This window comes from Delphinapterus leucas, chromosome 14 (genome assembly GCF_059928025.1).
Source record: "Delphinapterus leucas isolate spDelLeu-1000000601 "Yukka" chromosome 14, BTC_Dleu_Yukka2, whole genome shotgun sequence".
In the NCBI taxonomy this organism is placed as follows: Eukaryota; Metazoa; Chordata; class Mammalia; order Artiodactyla; family Monodontidae; genus Delphinapterus; species Delphinapterus leucas.
The window spans coordinates 89,115,535-89,136,059 of record NC_143142.1 but is presented as its reverse complement, the minus strand read 5'-3'; the positions used below and the strand labels follow the sequence as shown (position 1 = coordinate 89,136,059).

Here is a 20,525-nt window from a genome sequence, read left to right as displayed (position 1 = left end):
GCCTTTGCATGTCTGGAGAGTCCTGACTCTACCTCCATGCTTGACTGCTCTGGCCTGATGTAGGCGATGGGCAGAAAGTCCATTTCCACTCGGAAGTTTGACGGGGCTGCCCCATCACGTCCAAGCTTTCAGTGTTGCTGGTGAAGCTTAGCACTGACAGGGAGAAGGGCTTAAACCTCAGTCAATGCATTTCCAACCGAAGGGACCGTGTAGCTGGCAGAGGTCGGAACCCGAACATGGCCAGCTGGGCCTCCCGAGCCTGCCACCCCGAGGCCACCCAGAGTTCCTCCTCGAGGTCCATCTGAGAGCCACCCCCAGGCCCACTCCACCCCGAGGTCTGCCCCAAGCTCCCTCCCCTGAGGTCCGGCGCCGTGGGGACTGTTCACCCATTACGATTCCCTGTCTCGCGGAAGTTCTCGGCTATCTTCTCGGGGCTGGTCAACCTAGGACCCGGGCCCTCGCGTCCCAGAGACTCGGGGGGTCCCCATGTCCTCCTCTCTGTCTGCTCATTATGATCTCCTCCCAGTGACGGCTGCCCTCCTGGCTCGACCCCTGACTCCTTCCCTCCCCCGACCTCTCCACGTCGTCTCTCAGCACCCCCTAGACGAGCGCCAACCCTTCCAACCAGGCGCTGCGATTACATCTCAGGGCTGCTCTCACCCCTGTTGGCTCTGTGGACGTGGCCCTTCCCCTCGGGCCTCCACAGGGACCAGTGAGGCCCCTTGGGGTCTCCTGTTTCCTTCAAGCTCCACCTTTGCCCGTCTTTGCCGTGGGCTTCCTTTCCCAACAGGTCTCTCCTCCTCCGAAGGCCGAGGCACCATGTGGAAGCTGCCCGCACCATGGGCCCATCGGCCGCCAGGCTTTGCAGGTGAAAAGCTGGGGTGGCGGCTGCGTCGGGGTCCCGATGCCGGCCGGTGGGACTCCACCCCATCGAGAGAAAGTGCCTCCAGAGGAGGGTCGTCCAGGTGTCCGCGGCGGGGTGCGGGGTGGCTGAGGTCGGTCATGGCAGGCTCTCCCACACCCTACGCGGCTGCACCCCAAACCTGCTCCCGGGCTCAGGGCTCTGGGGGGGCAGGCGGCCGGAAGCAGCACCATCGGGACAGTGGGAGCACAGGGGACAGGTCAGGCTGGCTCCACACCAGGGGCTTCTGGACACCAAGTGGCTTTGGAACTGGTCTCAGAAGGTGCGGCCTCCACGGCCCGGCCCTCACTCAACACCGGCCCTGCTTTGATTTCCTAGTGAAAATAAACAGCCGGCCGGGTTTCTTCAGTAACAGAGGCTGAGGGGTGGCCCGTGGCTCGGTGGGCCGGCGGGGGGGCAGCAGAGGCCTGGTCTGGCTGCACCTCCAGCCCCTGCTTCGTTCTCATTTCAGAGCATCAAAGATTCAGCGGCATTCGTCCTGCTAAGGCGCCTGCTGCCCCTATTAGACTGTATGCAACCACTCTTTGTAGATAAGCCCAGGTGTGAGGGCGGGAGAGGAACAGGGGCTGGGCCGCGGGGGGCGGGACTCGTAACTGCGAGGGCAGCGCTGAGCTCAGCCTGAACGGCTGTCGCCAGCCTGAGGGATCCGACCCCAGGGAGCATTCCACCGAAGACCCCGAGGCTTGCGGGCTCTCCCTGTGTTTATCTAGGGTGTGATTAGACCCTTAAAATGCTCACGTCCCTTTGCTGCCTGTGTGTGCTCTGGACAGATTCTCGTCCCTCCATCCATCCACCGCGGACCTTGTGTCTGGCAAAACAGCGAAGCCAAGCTGTGGCCTGCAGCTGGGGCACCAGCAGGGTCACGAAGCCACCCCGTCACAGACGGGACACTTGGAAGGGTAAAGGGCTCGTCCTTACTCATTGAGCTGGTCGCTCATTAACAGCTTCGCGCGCGGATCTCCTTCGTGCCGCCCGTAAGTACCTTAAGGAAAATACTTATGAACTCATTTCACCAACTCCAAATTTATAATAGTTTGAGCTGAACTGAGGTTTATTTTTTCAGGTTACCTATGGTAACAGGCTCTTGTAGTACAAATGGATAATTAGGGGAAGGAATATTAAATCCACTTAAGAGAACCAATGGTTAAAAAGATCAAACAGTCATTTACATAGAAATAATGAATGTACTCATTTCGAATTGTCTGCACTGAAGCAGCGCTGTCAGTTCACTTTCCTGGCAACAGCCCACGAACCAGTTTTGTGGGGTCACACGGAAAGAAATGAAGACACCTTGGTTACGAAGTACTCCACCCTCTGCCTGGCTGGAATGAGCCTGTCTTCCCGTTGGACCCACCCGCATCTTCTGGTCCCTCCTGGGAACGACGTGCCGGCCCAAATGCTGGAGGGGTTCAAGAACCAGACAGAACCGCAGCCACCAGCATCTTGACACTCGGTGCCCTGAGGAGTGAGGTCGCTCAGTGCTCACAGCTGCGAGCATGTCTGAGCTACAGGGTGTTCACTCATCCTTTCCACCAGGTCGTTGAGTGTGAGTGCTGGGCACCCTGCCCCCAGGGCCCCGCCACCCTCGCGGGAGCGACCCACGTGAGCCACAGACACAGACGAACGACATGATCACAGACAGCGCCGCGCCCATGAATTAGAGAAGAGGGTGTCCGTCTCAGGGGAAAACAGTTCCCAGCCAGGAACCTGAATTCCATCTGAGTCACAGGCAACAGCACGAAGTGGGCAGGCGCTGCTCTTCGTTTGCTCACCAAGCTTAGTCCTTGTTCCTAGGGAAGCCCTCCCGCAGGGGTGGGCGTGCTCTTTCCAGGGAAACAGGCGTGCTTCCTCCTCTCTGTCCTGTGCCGGGCTTGGTCCCACCTGTCCGTGCGGCGCCCCTGATGCACAGTTGTGCGAATCCCCCTTAGAGCCCTTGGCAGCAGCGACTTGATCGCACCCTCCCGGCTGCTGGGTTCAGTCGCGGCCCCTCCGCGATGCTACGCACAGGGCGCTCGCCCCGCGCCGCTTTCCGGCTCCTGTGGCCCGGGCAGGAGGCGGCTCCTGTTGCCGTCCAGAAGGGCCTCGTGCCCGGGCTTCCGTGCGCTTTCTGACTGGCTTCGGCAGGAGGCGATTCCTCCTGGGAAAGCAGCCCCTCCCTGCCGACCTCAGCACGTCCATCTGGCAGCTAAAGGCACAAATGCACGGGGCCAGGGGCAGGGGCCCTGCCCATCAAGGCCACCGCAGCAGCGGCAGCGCTGTGGACCCGCAGGACCAGCCAAGGTTTTCTGCAGGACCCAGGGCTGTGCCAACACTGCGCGGACATCCTTGGGGCAGAGGACGGAGGGTCAGGCGGGCAGGGAAGGCTGAGCGGGGGCGTGCATGGCGGGGGACCCCGGCCGGAGGCTGGCAGCCCCTCTCGCTCAGGAGGGGGGCATTAGATGTGTGTCATCACACTGGGGGAACGTCCGCAACGCACACACCGAATCAAGAACAAACAACCCAAGGCAGGTGGATGAAGAAGGAAATCGTCGGAAGCGCAGATGCAGGTGGAGATGTGAAGAGAGGACAGCCTGTAGTGAGCGAATGCAAACGTAAAAAGCCAGGCAAACTGTTATCAGGTCGCCCAGAACTGGCCGGGCCCAGGGTCCAGGGGCTGGAGCCCACAAAGGCATCGCAAGGGCCCCTTGGGGCAACGTTCGGGGCGTGGGCTCACAGCCCCGCCCCCGACGGGTACAGCTGAGGACCTAATGAGCAGAGTGGTCGAGCGGTGGAAGATCCGTTAGCAGATGTGATAGGAAGGGCTGGAAACGAGAGCTGCAGGGAGGGAGCGCTTAAAATTACCAAATAACAGGACCGCTTTGACGTTACTGTTACGGGAGCCAAGTGGCTACAATGCACTACTGCACCACTTTTACAATTTCATGAAGAGGCTTCGGGAACAGAGGCAGTGAAATGCATTCAGGCTTCAGCAACCATCTCGCATTTGATTTTCACTTTGTTCTGTACACGGCTCTGTACCTGCCACGCTTCCGTAAAGAAGGAGCATCACGTTTACAACCAGGAAAACACTCTGAAGCGTGGGTACGCGTCAGGCTGGTGGGAGCAGAGGGACAGGCCGTCTGGGCAGGCGCGCTGGGCGGGCGAGGGGCCTGGCTGACTGCGTCCAGGGCAGGATCTGCGGTGTGGTGGCTGTTTTCTCCCAGCTCTGCACCCAGCTGAGCCCACGTGGCCGTTCTCACAGGACCTCAGGGTTTATTTCTCAAGATGCTCATTGCCAGGTCACATCAGAAAACAGCAGCTCTCCCAATCCCCCCAGTCTCCACTGAGACCTTGCTCCTTGTGGCACAGCCCGCTTCCCTAGGAGCTGCCAATGTGGGGATTTCACAAACAAAGCCGACCCACTGGAGTAACCCTGACCCTCACTCACCAAAGATCTTATGGGCGTTGATAAATTAGAATTTGGGGTTCTGGGAACAGCCAGTTTGCTGAATTACAACAGTTAACGTCTTCTCATTAAAATATTCCTTCATGTTATGTGCTGAGGTCTGTTCCCGCTAACTGGCTGGTGCTGGATGAATTCTGCTGCCTTAAACAGCTTTTAAAAAGGCCTCACGCACACTGGGAGACACCCTTGATCCCCACTCATTTCCAGGCACGTTCAATGTTCTCACAGCTGCCCCGACACCAGCTGCCGGAGAGGAGCGGGGCACGGGGTCCCCTGGCACTGACTGCAACACAAGGTGACGCCCGTCCTCCCCGCCTGGGCCCAGGGAGGGGCCTCAGTGGGGACGGGCTGGGTGGGGACGGGCTCAGGGAGGCCCGCTGGGCTCCACCGCTTTCTTCTCTGTCCGCTTCTCTCCCCACTCTGTCCTGGAGCGAGAGACTGTCCGAGGGCCCGATCGAGGTGGCTGTGTCGGGAGACCAGGACTCAGGCCTCCTCACTTGAAGCCGAGGGCAGTGGCCAGTCTCTCCTCTGGAGGCCGGAGGGGGTCAGTGCAGACTTGGGGTGCGGGGATGGCATGGGGACCCCCGGTGGCACCAGGAGGGAGGGTGGGGAAGCGACCAGAGGGCTGTTTCCTGGCACAGCGGCTTCCCAGTCGCCCTGCCCCATGGTCTCCACACCAGCTGGGGAGACGGAGGCCCCCGCCCTGGGCCCGGGTCACATCCTGAGTGCGATGAGGTACCTGCTGACAGCCATGCAGGGGCCGGTCGTCTGATTCTCCAGCTGCCCCTTCGGCCTGGCTTTCCCTCTGCTCCCACTGCGGACCGACAACTCCCGCTGTGTCGTTTACAGAAACCAGTGTCTGGAGAAGAAGAGTCAGTGCCCGGACGCGGCCTCGTCGCCGCCGCCGCCCACCCCGTATCCCGCACGTGCTTTAGCATCTTGTTTGCAAAAGGGTAAAAAGCTGTCACTGAATTCTGTGTGCAAAGCACCGTCCACAGCAGTTTCCAAGCATTATTCAGTTTAACCTCAGCAGCTCTGACGTATCTGCATTTCACAGATGAGGAAACTTTGGCTCTGAAAGGACATGGAAGTGTTGTCAGGTCTTCAGCAGTGGGTTACAAGAGCTGGGGCGGGAGCCCTGGTCTGCATTTAAGTCTGAGAACTTAACCAACATCCAGTCTTGCCTCTTCCGGTGACAGAGAAGGTGAACCAAAGGCCTTGGCTAGATTATGACACAGAGAACCTTGGGACCGGCTTCCAGTTCTGCATGTCAAGAGCTTGGCAGTCGCCGCTCCCTCCAAACAACAACTGAAAAGCTGAACAGACTGAAGAGTCAACACCTCTTCTTGGGCCGTAAGAGAGGTGAGGTCACAGGGCAAATCACTGCCCCCCAAGGACTGGAGAGACAGACAGGTGAACGCAGGGAGTCCAGCTTCCTGGGGCAGAGACTCGAAGCTGCCATGGGAACTGGTGCCAGGCAGGAGAACCCGACTGTGATTTTTCAATTGCTGGAGGCTCAGTGTGAACAAGTCTGAGAGTTAGAAGCTCCAGGGGACCCTGTCAGGGGAGGCCCTCAATACTGTGAGATTAACCACCAGGAGCTCGATGAGGTTCTCACAGTAAATATGGGAGAAGAGAAAACGTACAGGGCATTGGTTCAAGATGGCGGAGTAGAAGGACGTGCGCTCAGTCCCTCTTGCGACAGCACCGGGATCACAACTACCTGCTGAACAGTGATCGACAGGAACACGCTGGAACTCACCAGAAAAGATGCCCACGTCCAAGACAAAGGAGAAGCCGCAATGAGACGGTAGAGGGGCGCAATCACAATAAAATCAAATCCCATAACTGCTGGGTGGGTGACTCACAAACTGGAGAACACTTATACCACAGAAGTCCACCCACTGGATTGAAGGTTCTGAGCCCCACGTCAGGCTTCCCAACCTGGGGGTCCGGCAACGGCAGGAGGAACTCCTAGAGAATCAGACTTCGAAGCCTAGTGGGAATTGACTGCAGGACTTCAGCAGGACTGGGGGAAAGAGACTCCACTCTTGGAGGGCACACACAAAGCAGTGTGCGCATCGGGACCCAGGGGGAGGAACAGTGACCCCAGGGGACACTGAACCAGACCTACCTGCCAGTGTTGGAGGGTCTCCTGCAGAGGCGGGGAGTGCCTGTGGCTCACCAAGGGACAAGGACACTGGCAGCAGAAGTTCTGGGAAGTACTCCTTGGCGTGAGCCCTCCCAGAGTCTGTTATTAGCCCCACCAAAGAGCTGGGTAGGCTCCAGTGCTGGGTTGCCTCAGGCCAAACACCAACAGGGAGGGGACACAGCCCCACCCATCAGCAGACAAGCGGATTAAAGTTTCACTGAGCTCTGCCCACCAGAGCAACAGCCAGCTCTACCCACCACCAATCCCTCCCATCAGGAAACTTACACAAGCCTCTTAGACAGCCTCATCCACCAGAGGGCAGACAGCAGAAGCAAGAACTACAGTCCTGCAGCCTGTGGAACGAAAACCACATTCACAGAAAGATAGACAAGATGAAAAGGCAGAAGGCTACGTACCAGATGAAGGAACAAGATAAAGCCCCAGAAAAACAACTGAATGAAGTGGAGATAGGCAACCTTCCAGAAAAAGAATTCAGAATAACGATAGTGAAGGTGATCCAGGACCTCGGAAAAAGAACGGAGGTGAAGATTGAGAAAATGCAAGAAATGTTTAACAAAGACCTAGAAGAATTAAAGAACAAACAAACAGAGAAGAACAACACAGCAATTGAAATGAAAACTACACTAGAAGGAATCAATAGCAGAACAACTGAGGCAAAAGAACGGATAAGTGACCTGGAAGACAGAATGGTAGAATTCACTGCCACAGAACAGAATAGAGAAAAAAGAATGAAAACAAATGAAGACAGCCTAACAGACCCCTGGGACAAGATTAAACGCAACAACATTCGCATTACAGGGGTCCCAGAAGGAGAAGAGAGAAAGAAAGGACCCAAGAAAATATTTGAAGAGATTATAGTCGAAAACTTCCCTAACATGGGAAATGAAATAGCCACCCAAGTCCAGGAAGTGCAGAGTCCCAGGCAGGATAAACCTAAGGAGAAACACGCCAAGACACATAGTAATCAAATTGACAAAACTTAAAGACAAAGAAAAATTATTGAAAACAACAAGGGAAAAACGACAAATAACATACAAGGGAACTCCCATAAGGTTAACAGCTGATTTCTCAGCAGAAACTCTACAAGCCAGAAGGAACTGGCGTGATATATTTAAAGTGATGAAAGGGAAGAAACTACGACCAAGATTACTCTACCTGGCAAGGATCTCATTCAGATTCAATGGAGAAATCAAAAGCTTTACAGACAAGCAAAAGCTAAGAGAATTCAGCACCACCAAACCAGCTCTACAACAAATGCTAAAGGAACTTCTCTAAGTGAGAAACACAAGAGAAGAAAAGGACCTACAAAAACAAACCCATAACAATTAAGAAAATGGTAATAGGAACATACATATCAATAATTACCTTAAACGTGAATGGATTAAATGCTCCAACCAAAAGACACAGGCTCGCTGAATGGATACAAAAACAAGACCCATCTATATGCTGTCTGCAAGAGACCCACTTTAGACCTAGGGACACACAGAGACTGAAAGTGAGGGGATGGAAAAAGATATTCCATGCAAATGGAAATCAAAAGAAATCTGGAGTAGCAATACTCATATCCGATAAAATAGACTTTAAAATAAAGAATGTTACAAGAGACAGGGAAGGACACTTCATAACGATCAAGGGATCAATCCAAGAAGATACAACAATTATAGATATATGTGCACCCGACACAGGAGCACCTCAATACATAAGGCAACTGCTAACAGCTATAAAAGAGGAAATCGACAGTAACACAGTAATAGTGGGGGACTTTAACACCTCACTTACACCAATGGACAGACCATCCAGACAGAAAATTAATAAGGAAACACAAGCTTGAAATGACACAACAGACCAGATAGATTTAATTGATATTTATAGGGCATTCCATCCCCAAACAGCAGATTACACTTTCTTCTCAAGTGTGCACAGAACGTTCTCCAGGATAGATCACATCTTGGGTCACAAATCAAGCCTCAGTAAATTTAAGAAAACTGAAATCATATCAAGCATCTTTTCTGACCACAACGCTATGAGGTTAGAAATCAATTACAGGGGAAAAAACGTAAAAAACACAAACACATGGAGGCTAAACAACACGTTACTAAATAACCAAGAGATCACTGAAGAAATCAAAGAGAAAATCAAAAAATACCTAGAGACAAATGACAATGAAAACATGATGATCCGAAACCTACGGGATGCAGCAAAAGCAGTTCTAAGAGGGAAGAGGAAAGAGGGAAATCCAATCCTACCTCAAGAAACAAGAAAAATCTCAAATAAACAATCTAACCTTACACCTAAAGGGACTAGAGAAAGAAGAACAAACAAAACCCAAAGTCAGTAGAAGGAAAGGAATCATAAAGATCAGAGCAGAAATAAATGAAACAGAAACAAAGAAAACAATAGCAAAGATGAATAAAACTAAAAGCTGGTTCTTTGAGAAGATAAACAAAATTGATAAACCTTTAACCAGACCCATCAAGTAAAAGAGGGAGAGGACTCAAGTCAATAAAATTAGAAATGAAAAAGGAGAAGTTACAACAGACACCGCTGAAATACAAAGCATCATAAGAGACTACTGCAAGCAACTCTGTGTCAATAAAATGGACAACCTGGAAGAAATGGACAAATTCTTAGAAAGGTATAACCTTCCAAGACTGAACCAGGAAGAAATAGAAAATATGAACAGACCAATCACAAGTAATGAAATTGAAACTGTGATTAAAAATCTTCCAACAAACATAAGTCCAGGACCAGATGGCTTCACAGGTGAATTCTATCAAACATTTAGAGAAGAGCTAACACCCATCCTTCTCAAACTCTTCCAAAACACTGCAGAGGAAGGAACACTCCCAAACTCATTCTATGAGGCCACCATCACCCTGATACCAAAACCAGACAAAGATACTACAAAAAAAGAAAATTACACACCAATATCACTGATGAATACAGATGCAAAAATCCTCAACAAAGTACTACCAAACAGGGCTTCCCTGGTGGCGCAGTGGTTGAGAGTCCGCCTGCCGATGCAGGGGACACAGGTTCATGCCCCGGTCCGGGAAGATCCCACATGCCGCGGAGCGGCTGGGCCCGTGAGCCATGGCTGCTGAGCCTGCGTGTCTGGAGCCTGTGCTCCGCAACGGGAGAGGCCACAACAGTGAGAGGCCCGCATACTGCAAAAAAAAAAAACTAGCAAACAGAATCCAACACATTAAAGGTATCATACACTATGATCAAGTGGGATTTATCCCAGAGATGCAAGGACTCTTCAATATATGCAAATCAATCAATGTGATACATCATATTAACAAACAGAAGAAGAAAAACCATATGATCATCTCAACAGATGCAGAGAAAGCTTTTGACAAAATTCAACACCCATTTATGATAAAAACTCTCCAGAAAGTGGTTACAGAGGGAACCTACCTCAACCTAATAAAGACCATATACAACAAACTCACAGCAAACATCATTCTCAAAGGTGAAAAACTGAAAGCGTTCCCTCTAAGGTCAGGAACAAGACAAGGATGTCCACTCTTACCACCATTATTCAATATAGTTTTGGAAGTCCTAGACACAGCAATCAGAGAAGAAAAAGAAATAAAAGGAATACAAGTTGGAAAAGAAGAAGTAAAGCTGTCACTGTTTGCAGATGACATGATACTATACATAGAGAATCCTAAAGATGCCACCAGAAAACTACTAGAGCTAATCAATGAATCTGGTAAAGTTGCAGGATACAAAGTTAATGCACAGAAATCTCTTGCATTCCTATATACTAACAACGAAAGATCAGAAAGAAAAATTAAGGAAACAATCCCATTCACCACTGCAACAAAAAGAATAAAATACCTAGGAGTAAACCTACCTAAGGAGGTAAAAGACCTGTATGCAGAAAACAATAAGACACTGATGACAGAAATCAAAGATGACACAAATAGATGGAGAGATATACCATGTTCTTGGACTGGAAGAATGAATATTGTGAAAATGACTATACTACCCAAAGCAATCTACAGATTCAGTGAAATCCCTATCACATTACCAGTGGCATTCTTTACAGAACTAGAACAAAAAATCTTAAAATTTGTATGGAGACACAAAAGACCCCAAACAGCCAAAGCAATTTTGAGGGAAAAAAACGGAGCTGGAGGAATCAGACTCCCTGACTTCAGACTACACTACAAAGCTACAGTAAGCAAGACAATATGGTACTGGCACAAAAACAGAAATATAGATCAATGGAACAGGATAGAAAGCCCAGAGATAAACCCACATGCCTACGGTCAACTAATCTATGACAAAGGAGGCAAGGATATACAATGGAGAAAAGACAGTCTCTTCAATAAGTGGTGCTGGGAAAACTGGACAGCTACATGTAAGAGAATGAAATTAGAACACTCCCTAACACCATACACAAAAATAAACTCAGAATGGATTAGAGACCTAAATGTAACACTGGACACTATAAAACTCTTAGAAGAAAACATAGGAAGAACACTCTTTGACATAAATCACAGCAAGATCTTTTTTGATCCACCTCCTAGAGTAATGGAAATAAAAACAAAAATAAACAAATGGGACCTAATGAAACTTAAAAGCTTTTGAAAAGGAAAGGAAACTACAAACAAGACGAAAAGACAACTCTCAGAATGGGAGAAAATATTTGCAAACGAATCAACAGACAACGGATTAATCTCCAAAATATACAAACAGCTCATGCAGCTCAATCTTAAAAAAACAAACAACCCAATCAGAAAATGGGCAGAAGACCTAAATAGACATTTCTCCAAAGAAGACATACAGATGGCCAAGAAGCACATGAAAAGCTGCTCAACATCACTAATCATTAGAGAAATGCAAATCAAAACTACAATGAGGTATCGCCTCACAGCAGTTAGAATGGGCATCATCAGAAAATCTACAAACAACAAATGCTGGAGAGGGTGTGGAGAAAAGGGAACCCTCTCGCACTGTTGGTGGGAATGTAAATTGATACAGCCACTATGGAGAACAGTATGGAGGTTCCTTAAAAAACTAAATATAGAAGTACCATATGACCCAGCAATCCCACTACTGGGCACATACCCAGAGAAAACCATAATTCAAAAAGACACATGCACCCCAATGTTCATTGCAGCACTATTTACAATAGCCAGGTCATGGAAGCAACCTAAATGCCCATCGACAGATGAATGGATAAAGAAGTTGGGGTACATATATACAATGGAATATCACTCAGCCATAAAAAGGAATGAAGCTGGGTCATTTGTAGAGATGTGGATGGATCTAGAGACTGTCATACAGAGTGAAGTAGGTCAGAAAGAGAAAATCAAATATCGTATATTAACGCATATATATGGAACCTAGAAAAATGGTACAGATGAACCGGTTTGCAGGGCAGAAATAGAGACACAGATGTAAAGAACAAACGTATGGACACCAAGGGGGGAAAGTGGTGGGGGCGGGGGTGGGGGGTGGGATGAATTGGGAGATTGGGATTGACATGTATACACTGATGTGTATAAAATAGATAAATAATAAGAACCTGCTGTGTAAAAAATAAATAAAATAAAATTCAAAAAAATAAAGAAAACATACAAATGGCAAATAAGCACGTGAAAAGATGCTCCACATCATATGTCATCAGGGAAAGCAAGGTAAAACAACAATGAGACACCGCTCCACACCTATTAGCATGGGAGACACCGCTCCACACCTATTAGCATGGGAGACACCACTCCACACCTATTAGCATGGGAGACACCACTCCACACCTATTAGCATGGCCAAAACCCAGAGCACTGACAGCATGAAAGGCTGGCGAGGATGTGGAGCTACAGGAACGCTCATCACTGCTGGCGGGAACGCAAAAATGGTGCAGCCACTTCGGAAGACATTTTGGGGCTTCCTTAAAAAACTAAACATAGTTTTACCAGACGATCCGGCAATCGCACTCCTTGGTATTTATCCAGAGGAAACGAAAACTCATGTTCACACAAAAACCTGCACAGAGATGCGTATAGCAGCTTTATTCATAACTGCCAAATGGAAGCAACCAAAGGATGTCCTTCAGTGATGAATAAACTATGGTGCATTCAGACAATGGAACATTATTCAAGGCCAAAAAGAAATGAGCTACCAAGCCATGAAAAAAACATGCAGAAACCTTAAATGCATATTACTAAGTCAGAGAAGCCAATCTGAAGAGGATTTCAACTATAGGACGTTCTGGAAAAGGCAAGACTATGGAGAAAGTAAAAAGATCAGTGGTGCCAGGGCCTGGGGAAGGGGAGGGAGGGATGAATACGGCGGGGGGGGGTGGTGCACAGAGGATTTTTAGGGCAGTGGAACGATTCTGTGTGATGCTATTATGGTGGATTCATGTCATTTTACATTTGTCCAAACCCACAGAACGTACACTACCCAGAATGACGCTCATGTAAACTCTGGGCTTTAAGTGATTATGACATGTCAGCGTAGGTTCATCATTTGTAACAAACGTCCACGCTCTGGGGATGCTGATGCTGGGAGAGGCTGTGCATCTGGGGGGTGGTGGTGCAGGGGGCATATGGGAAATCTCTGTACCTTCCTCTCAATTTTGCTGTGAACTTTAAACTGCTCTAAAAAATTGTCTTTAAAAAAAAAAAAGAGTCTTGTAGCTTCTATTCTAGGCATTTGAGCACAAGTCTTTTTTTCCCCTCAGACTAAAGCACAAATTCAAAACAAAAATCCCCTGTTTTTCCTGCCAAATTTACATGGAAAGTAGAGGAAAGTGTCCTGAGCTTCATGTTTATCCCTTGGCACATCTGGCTCGGTTTCCAGCGCCTCTAAGAGCCTCGTAAGAGGGTCTCCCTTGAAAACAGGCAGTGGTCCCTCCAACGTGGCGGCTAATGACTGCTAGGGGCCTTGGACTACAATTCTGGGTGGCGTGGTGGGGGCATGGTGGGGGGAGAAGGGACGCGTCAGGGGGAGGGGCCGAAGCCTCGCCTTTCTCAGCAGCCCTGGAGCCATCATCCTCATTTTACAGAAGAGAACGACGATCAGGGTTAGCACCTGACCCAGGAACATCTGGCTCTCAGATGAGGTTCTGCCCACAGCAGAATACCTGCCACCACATTTTGGTGGTTCCTGGATCAGATCTTTGCAAACAAGAAAATAAACCAGCCAAACCTATTATCCGTTTTCAGTGGTCCTGGGAGCCTCTGTTCCCAGCTCAGTCCCTGGGGGCCCTGGGGTCACAGGGGCCCTCCCTGCAGCCCCAGGGCAGCTGTGCCAGCAGAGGCTGCTGGCCGGTTTCCATCCTTCCTTTTTCCTTTCAGCTCCACTGGGCCCTGTGGCCACCAGGTCAGGACAGCACCACCAGTCCGTTCGCATGCGTGTGACGATGGGACACAGAGGGTCACGGGCCGCGTTTCCACAGGGAAGCCACCTTCCCCTGCTGGGTGGGGACCGGAGCCTCCTGGGACGAGGTGGAGGTCACGTGCAGCCCCAGTGCCCAGCGGATGCTGGTGGGAGAGCCCCATGGTCCGGCCCTGTGGCAGCGGCCCGAATGCAGCATTCTTACGCGTCGTGGACGGGAGGCGCTCTGCCAGGAGCTGGGAAGAAGCCCAGGCTCAGGGGCTCCTCTGCCGCTGGCGCAGTCCGTTAGTGCTGCTGCCGGGGCTGAAACAACAGATGTTCGTCCTTCGCAGCTCTGGGGCCAGACGTGTGGGGTCCAGGCAGAATCGGTGTCTGCTGAGGACCTGCTCCTGGTACGTGGACGCACCTTCTCACTGTGTCCTCACGTGGTGAAGGGGCAGGGGAGCTCTGCGGTCTCTGTTACGGGGACACTAATCCCATCGCGAGGGCTCCACCCTCATGACCTCGTCGCCCCCAGAGGCCTCCCGGCCCTGACACACTTGGCGTTAGGATTCAGCATGTGAATCTGGGGGACATGACATTCAGCCGGTAGCACTCTGCACCCCACCGCCGCCAGTTCATGTCCTTCTCCCCTGCATTCCATCCAACAGCCCCCGAAGTCTAAATCACTTCAGCATCAACTCCAGAGTCTAAGGCCTGACATCATCCGAGGCAGGCCGGGGGCGGGTGGTGGGGGACTCCAGGCCGCATCATCGGAGGCAAAATCCCTCCAGCTGTGAGCCTGTGACCAGACGGTGCCGTGCTTCCACACACCACGGTGGGCCAGGGGTCCCATAGGCGAGAACCAAGGAGAGACAGCCCGCTGTGCTGGTTCCGTTTGTTTCTCCCGGGAACCCTGACTGACACAGCTCGGAAGCAGCAAAGCTCTCACCCCAGCTCCAGGCTGGCAAACTCGACGTGTGTGTCTGTGCCCACACGCAGCAGAAGCTCTGTCACCAGCTTCCGACGCTGTTGCCAAATGTCTTAGTGAATTCAATACTTGAAGTCCCAGTCATGAAATCCATAACTAATTATGTGGGTCTTGATTTAATCATATGAGCTTAAAGGAAAAAATCGACTCGCAAGCCAAACACCAGCCTCCGTGGAAAGGAAGTGCCGGCTCTGAGCGCAGCCTGCGTGAGGACGCGCTGTTCCCCCCAGGCCGGTTCGCAGCCCGTCCCGACGCCGCCAAGCTCTGCACTGTCTCCAGGCAACGACGGCCGCCACCGCATGAAGGAATCTGCGAGCTGTTTGCTGAAACAAAGGCTCCTGTCCCATCCTCCCAGCAGTTCCAAAGGCCTGTCCTCAGCATCTGATGGCTGGGCAGGCGCCATGGGGTGACTTCCAGCACGGGGAGGGCCCCGATGGCACGACCTGTCCCCGTGGTCACCTAACCACGCCCGACACAGCCTCAGGAAGATGGATTATCCTGCAGCAATCGTGGGCTCTGGGATGGCCTGGTGCCCAGGCCCTGGGCCTGCGTGGTGCCCGATGGGGGGTGGGGTGGGGAGGGCTGGAGAAACGCTCTGTCTCCTTCACAGAGCCCCCAGTACCCTAGGAGTGAGGCCAGAGGCGCACTGGAGCCCCGAGGCAGCGGGTCGGGGACCTCGCCTCCCGTCTGGCTTGGGGCTCCCACAGCGACTTGTAGGTGGGGTCTGGGGTCAGCCCTGGAGCTGGGGCTGCCTCGCCATCCGCAGGAGCTGGGGGGCATCCCTCCAGCACTGGCCCCCCGCCTCACCTCACCGGGTCGGGGGGCACAGACCCCTCCCTCTCCCTCTGAGCCTGGCATTAAAACTTCTGCTCGCGTGCCAAGGGGAGACGGGGGGCATCTTGGGGTGGTGACCGCTGCGATCGTTTCTCCCAGGAACCAGGCAGTGCGTTAGCTCAGAATGCACTTTTGGGGTCAGAGGAGTCACGCTAACTTTCTGGCCACGGTGTTTAGGGGTTTGGTATTACTCACCTTCATCTCTGCAGACAAGGAGGGTTGCTGAGCAGACAGCCCTGAGGCCTGGCCACGAGACCCGCTGGATGCCAGGGAGCCTTTCCTTCCTGCATGGATGGTCCCGCCGTGGACCAGACACTGGGGACTGAGCCCGCTCCGCGGGGACCTCCCGGGGCAGGACAGAGCGGGTCCTGCGTGCACGCCCCCAACCCCTGCCCCTGGGTCCTGCAGGCGGAGGCAAGAGCAGCCATAGCCCCAGAAGTCTGGGGGGGACACTGGTGCAGCAGTGGGGGGGCCCCCGGTCCTTCTTTGTGCTCCTGACCCGGTAAACACCCGAGACGCCACAGCAACGCTCCTAAGAGCTGTTGCCAACACACAGCGAACGCTGTGCTAAGATAACTCAGGGTTGGCGTGCGTTCCATGGGGCTTCCGGGTGGCGGTCTCCTTTTCTCTCGCTGGCCAGCTTCTCACCCTGCAAACACCTGTCTTCATCTCCAAAGCAAAACCAGCGTCCGGGCCTGGAGATTTTGCATGGACAACTCCGATGTCACCTGGGGTTTCGAACCCTCAGAAGCCCTCAGACAGGGGCGGGATCCTTACGTCTGCTGGGCCTGAGGTTATGAACACGACACGGAAGGGTGAGGACAGGCGTCCACGAGGGCAGAGCTGAGCGCTGGAAGGGGCTCCTGGCTGAGACCTCAGTGCAGGAGGGAGACAGTTCCCTGGGCAGCGCCGGCGTGGCCCCGACTGGGGCAGGGACCTGGGGACACGCAGCAGGAGTCTCGCCCTCGAGTGTTTTCATGACGGTGGTCGGCCACATAATGCCTGGAAGACGTCCACATCCTGGTCCTCGGGCCCACGGCTGTGTCGCCTCTGATGGCAGAAGGGACTATGGAGGGTGGGATGACGGCGAGGCTGGAGCCGGGAGCATCCTGCTTACGGGGCCAGTGTCGTCACAGGGTCCTTCCAGTCCATCACAAGGAGGGGACGGTGGTGGGAGAGGAGAACCAGGTGACGTGCTGGGAGGACAGAGGAGGGGCCGAGGGATGAGGGAAGGGGACAGGTCCCCCGGAGCCTCCACAGGAACCAGCCCTGGACGTGAGGCCCGGGTCCCACCGGGACCTCAAGGGCGAGTCGTGCCGTTTCATGAGGCAGTTCGTGGTGGTTTATTTCACGGCAGCAGGGGACACACGCAGTCCACGGCGGAGCCGGAGCCATCAAGGCCCCACCGCGAACAAGGAGCAGGCCTAACTGCTCACCGTGTCACCTTCAGAACAGCAGGAGCCAGAGGACGGGCCGTGAGGGTCCCGCGGGTCCCACCCCGAGGCCGAGCCCAGCCCTGGGCTGCCCCACAGACGCTCCTGGGGACCCGGCCCCCACCCGCGCGCTGACCTGGACACCGAACGGCCATGGAGTCGGAGGGGCGGCTCTGCCCGGGGCGCCCCCCGCACCTCGACGGGGGCGCAAGAGGCAGCAAGGAGTCCCGGTGTGGCTGTGGGCCCTGTGGCCTTTCCTGCTGCAGCCATGCCGGGTCTGCTCGGCCCGGGGCTGCCCTGCTCTCGCTAAGCGTGCGGGGGGGGGTCCTGGGACCCGCCTGGCCGAGGGTCCTCAGGGCCTCCTGAGTCGGTCGGACGCACCGGAGCCCCAGCTGCTTTGACTTGGGACGGCCTGCGCCCTGCGGATCACTGCGGCCCCCACCCGGCCCGTCCACACTCCGACTCCACGGATCTGATGGCTCTAAGTGCCTCATATGAGTGGAATCAGACAGGATTTGTCCTACTGAACTGTCAGTTGGCTTGTTTCATTCGGCAAAACGTCCTCAAGATTCGTCCCGCAGGTATGCTTTTACCATCCTTCTTCCTATAAACCGTGAAAAGCGGAGACCTAGCTCTCATTCAGTTACAATGCGTGAGAGCAAATTCTGGACGGAGCCACCACCGGGCACAGGGACTACCAGGGCACCGAGGAGACACGGGCAGCGCTGGACAGCAAGAGCCTGGATTCTAGGGGAGGGCGGACCGCAGGGACGCCCACCCCCAAGCACACGGTGCCTGCGCGGCCTCAGGGGCACAGGGACTTTGCACAGCTCTGCCCGCCACCCTGGGGCTCAGGCCATGTCACCAGCCAGAGGGGACCTGGACGTCTGGCTGCAGAGTCTGTCCTGGGGCCAAGACAAGAAGGCAAAGGGAGCTGGTCCCTGTGCCCAAAGGCCGCGTCCCGGCCACACTGGAGCCGGGGGCTGGGATTTCTGTGCAGTGGGGGCCTCCTTCCAGCCCAGGCGGGGGCCTGGCCACTCAAGGGGTATTTCATGGATCGGCAGCAGGAATCAACTTTCCTCTGAGTCCCTGAATAATGGAGGATAATAATCTTTTTTCTCCCTTGATGCTTTTCTGCACCTACACACAAAAATAACCACCAATGCCAATGCTGCCAGAGATGACAAGAGATGTCACCAGACAGACTGATGAAAAGGGAGCCGCACCAGCTCACTCCTGATTCTTCATGACACTCCCTGCTCCCCCAAGATCGTTTTTCAGGAGGGAATTGGGTGCATTTAAATGGAGTGCTAACTAGAATGTGGGTGCGTTGGCGAAGCGTCCCTGCTTGTCACTGATGGAGGATGAGGACCTCAGGCCCACGGAGCTGTCGGTGCTGTGCCTCTCAGAGGACGCTTTCTGGAGCCTTCAAGAGAAGACCTGAAATCTCACAAAGAAGTTCTTTAGCCACTTAATTAAAATCAGAGATCACACAGAGATAATACTTCAGCCTTGTGACTTTCAAGCTAAATTCTACTGGAGGGCTTCCCTGGTGGCGCACTAGTTAAGAATCCGCCTGCCAATGCAGGAGACACAGGTTCAATCCCTGGTCCGGGAAGATCCCAAATGCCGCGGAGCAACTAAGCCCGTGCGCCACAACTACTGAGCCTGCGCTCTAGAGCCCGCGAGCCACAACTACTGAGCCTGCGCTCTAGAGCCCGTGCTGCGCTACAAGAGAAGCCACTGCAATGAGAAGCCTGTGCACTGCAATGAAGAGTAGCCCCTGCTCATGGCAACTACAGAAAGCCCATGTGTAGCAACAAAGACCCAATAAATAAGTAAATAAAATAAAATAAAAATTTCTACTGGAAAAACCCCAACAAACAAGAAAATAATGAAGGATTCCATGCCCTCCATCCCTGATGCCTCGTGCCTGGAAACTCCCGTGGTCGGACCGTCAAGGGTGCAGCTGCAGGGGACAGCAGGGAGGCTCCCCGCAAAAGTAAACACAGAATCACCACAGAATCCAGCTAGTGCACTCCTGGGATAAACCCCAAAGAACCGAGGGCAGGGACTCACCAGATGTTTGTGCCGTGTCCACAGCAGCGTTATTCCCAACAGCAAAAGGAGGAAGCGACCCAAGTGTCCACGGGCGGATGACGGATGAACAAAGTGAGGCGATACATACGCAGGAGTGTTACTCAGCCCCTAAACAGGAAGGGGTCTGACACCTGCTGCATCACGGATGAACCCAGAGGACACTGTGCTCAGTGAAACAAGACAGTCACAGAAAGATGCTGCCTGTGTGATTCCACTTAAACGAGCCCCTGAAGTTGCTGAATTCACAGAGGCAGAAGGTACAGGCTGGGTTCCAGGGGCTGGGGAGTTAGTGTTTAATGGGGACAAAGTTTCAGTTTGGGAAGATGAAAGATTTCTAGGGACAGAGGGTGGTGATGATTGCCCAACACTGTGAATGTGCTTAACGCCACTGAACTGCACATAAAAATGGCTAAGATGGTGGATTTTATGGGTTTTTTTTTACCACACACACACAGTTGATGAAACATAAAACTTCTTCCTTCCTGTGGCAGTGACAGCACCTACTGTGTGCAGTGCGCCGGGGCTTCGTAAGCACCCCTCACGAGCACATGGCCACACTCACCACGTGCTCACCAACACTGGGGTCCTTACTTCCTAATCTGACGGCTGATTTGGTGAGACAGCACCTGGGTGGTGTGAAGCAGTGTTTCTGGAAATGGGGAAGAGGTGGGTGACAGATGTGAATGGTGGGTGACGTGGGGACCAGATGACGCCTAGAGGATTCTCAGGGTCAGCTCGACCTCCGGTGACGCTGTCATTGGTTGACATAGGGAACTTCTGTTCCCTGATCCCTGTGTAAGTGATTTCCCTCCTCGGATTGTATGGAGTTACTGCTACTGAGGAAGTCCAAACATATCGAGTGTCTTTACAAGCAGAATCCCCAGCTGGGGCCTGATTAAGACAACTGGAAATGACAGCTCAGGAGTCAGACACCCAAACGATGAAGGAGAAGCCAAACCAATTTCCTAAAATTTACATTTAAATCTAATCTTCAGTCAGGATCACGAGGCTCGTGGTCAAGGCCGCTCACAGCTAATGTTCCAGGAGAACAGAGCTCCGTGTCTCTGAATAATGAGCTGACGGCAGCAGGCGAGCTCGGGCTCTACCCCGGACTGCGGAGGGGCTCTCACTGAGAGGCTGACATGAGCTCTGCCCTGCTCTGCCTGGGGCCGTGGGGTTCAAGTCCGAGCCTCTGCCACCCCTGGAAGCTGCAGCTGGGGAGGTTAAGTCAGGACGCCCCTGCCACCCCGTGAGAAAACACAGGCAATGCTTTGAAGGCAACACGAAGCCAC

At 53.0% G+C, this 20,525-nt stretch overlaps 1 protein-coding gene across 1 annotated transcript in view; it reads right to left on the bottom strand.

Annotated features, from left to right (window-relative positions):
* Positions 1-20,525, bottom strand: part of KCNG2 (potassium voltage-gated channel modifier subfamily G member 2) — a 40,260-nt gene that overhangs the window by 10,318 nt on the left and 9,417 nt on the right. The window lies entirely within an intron of this gene.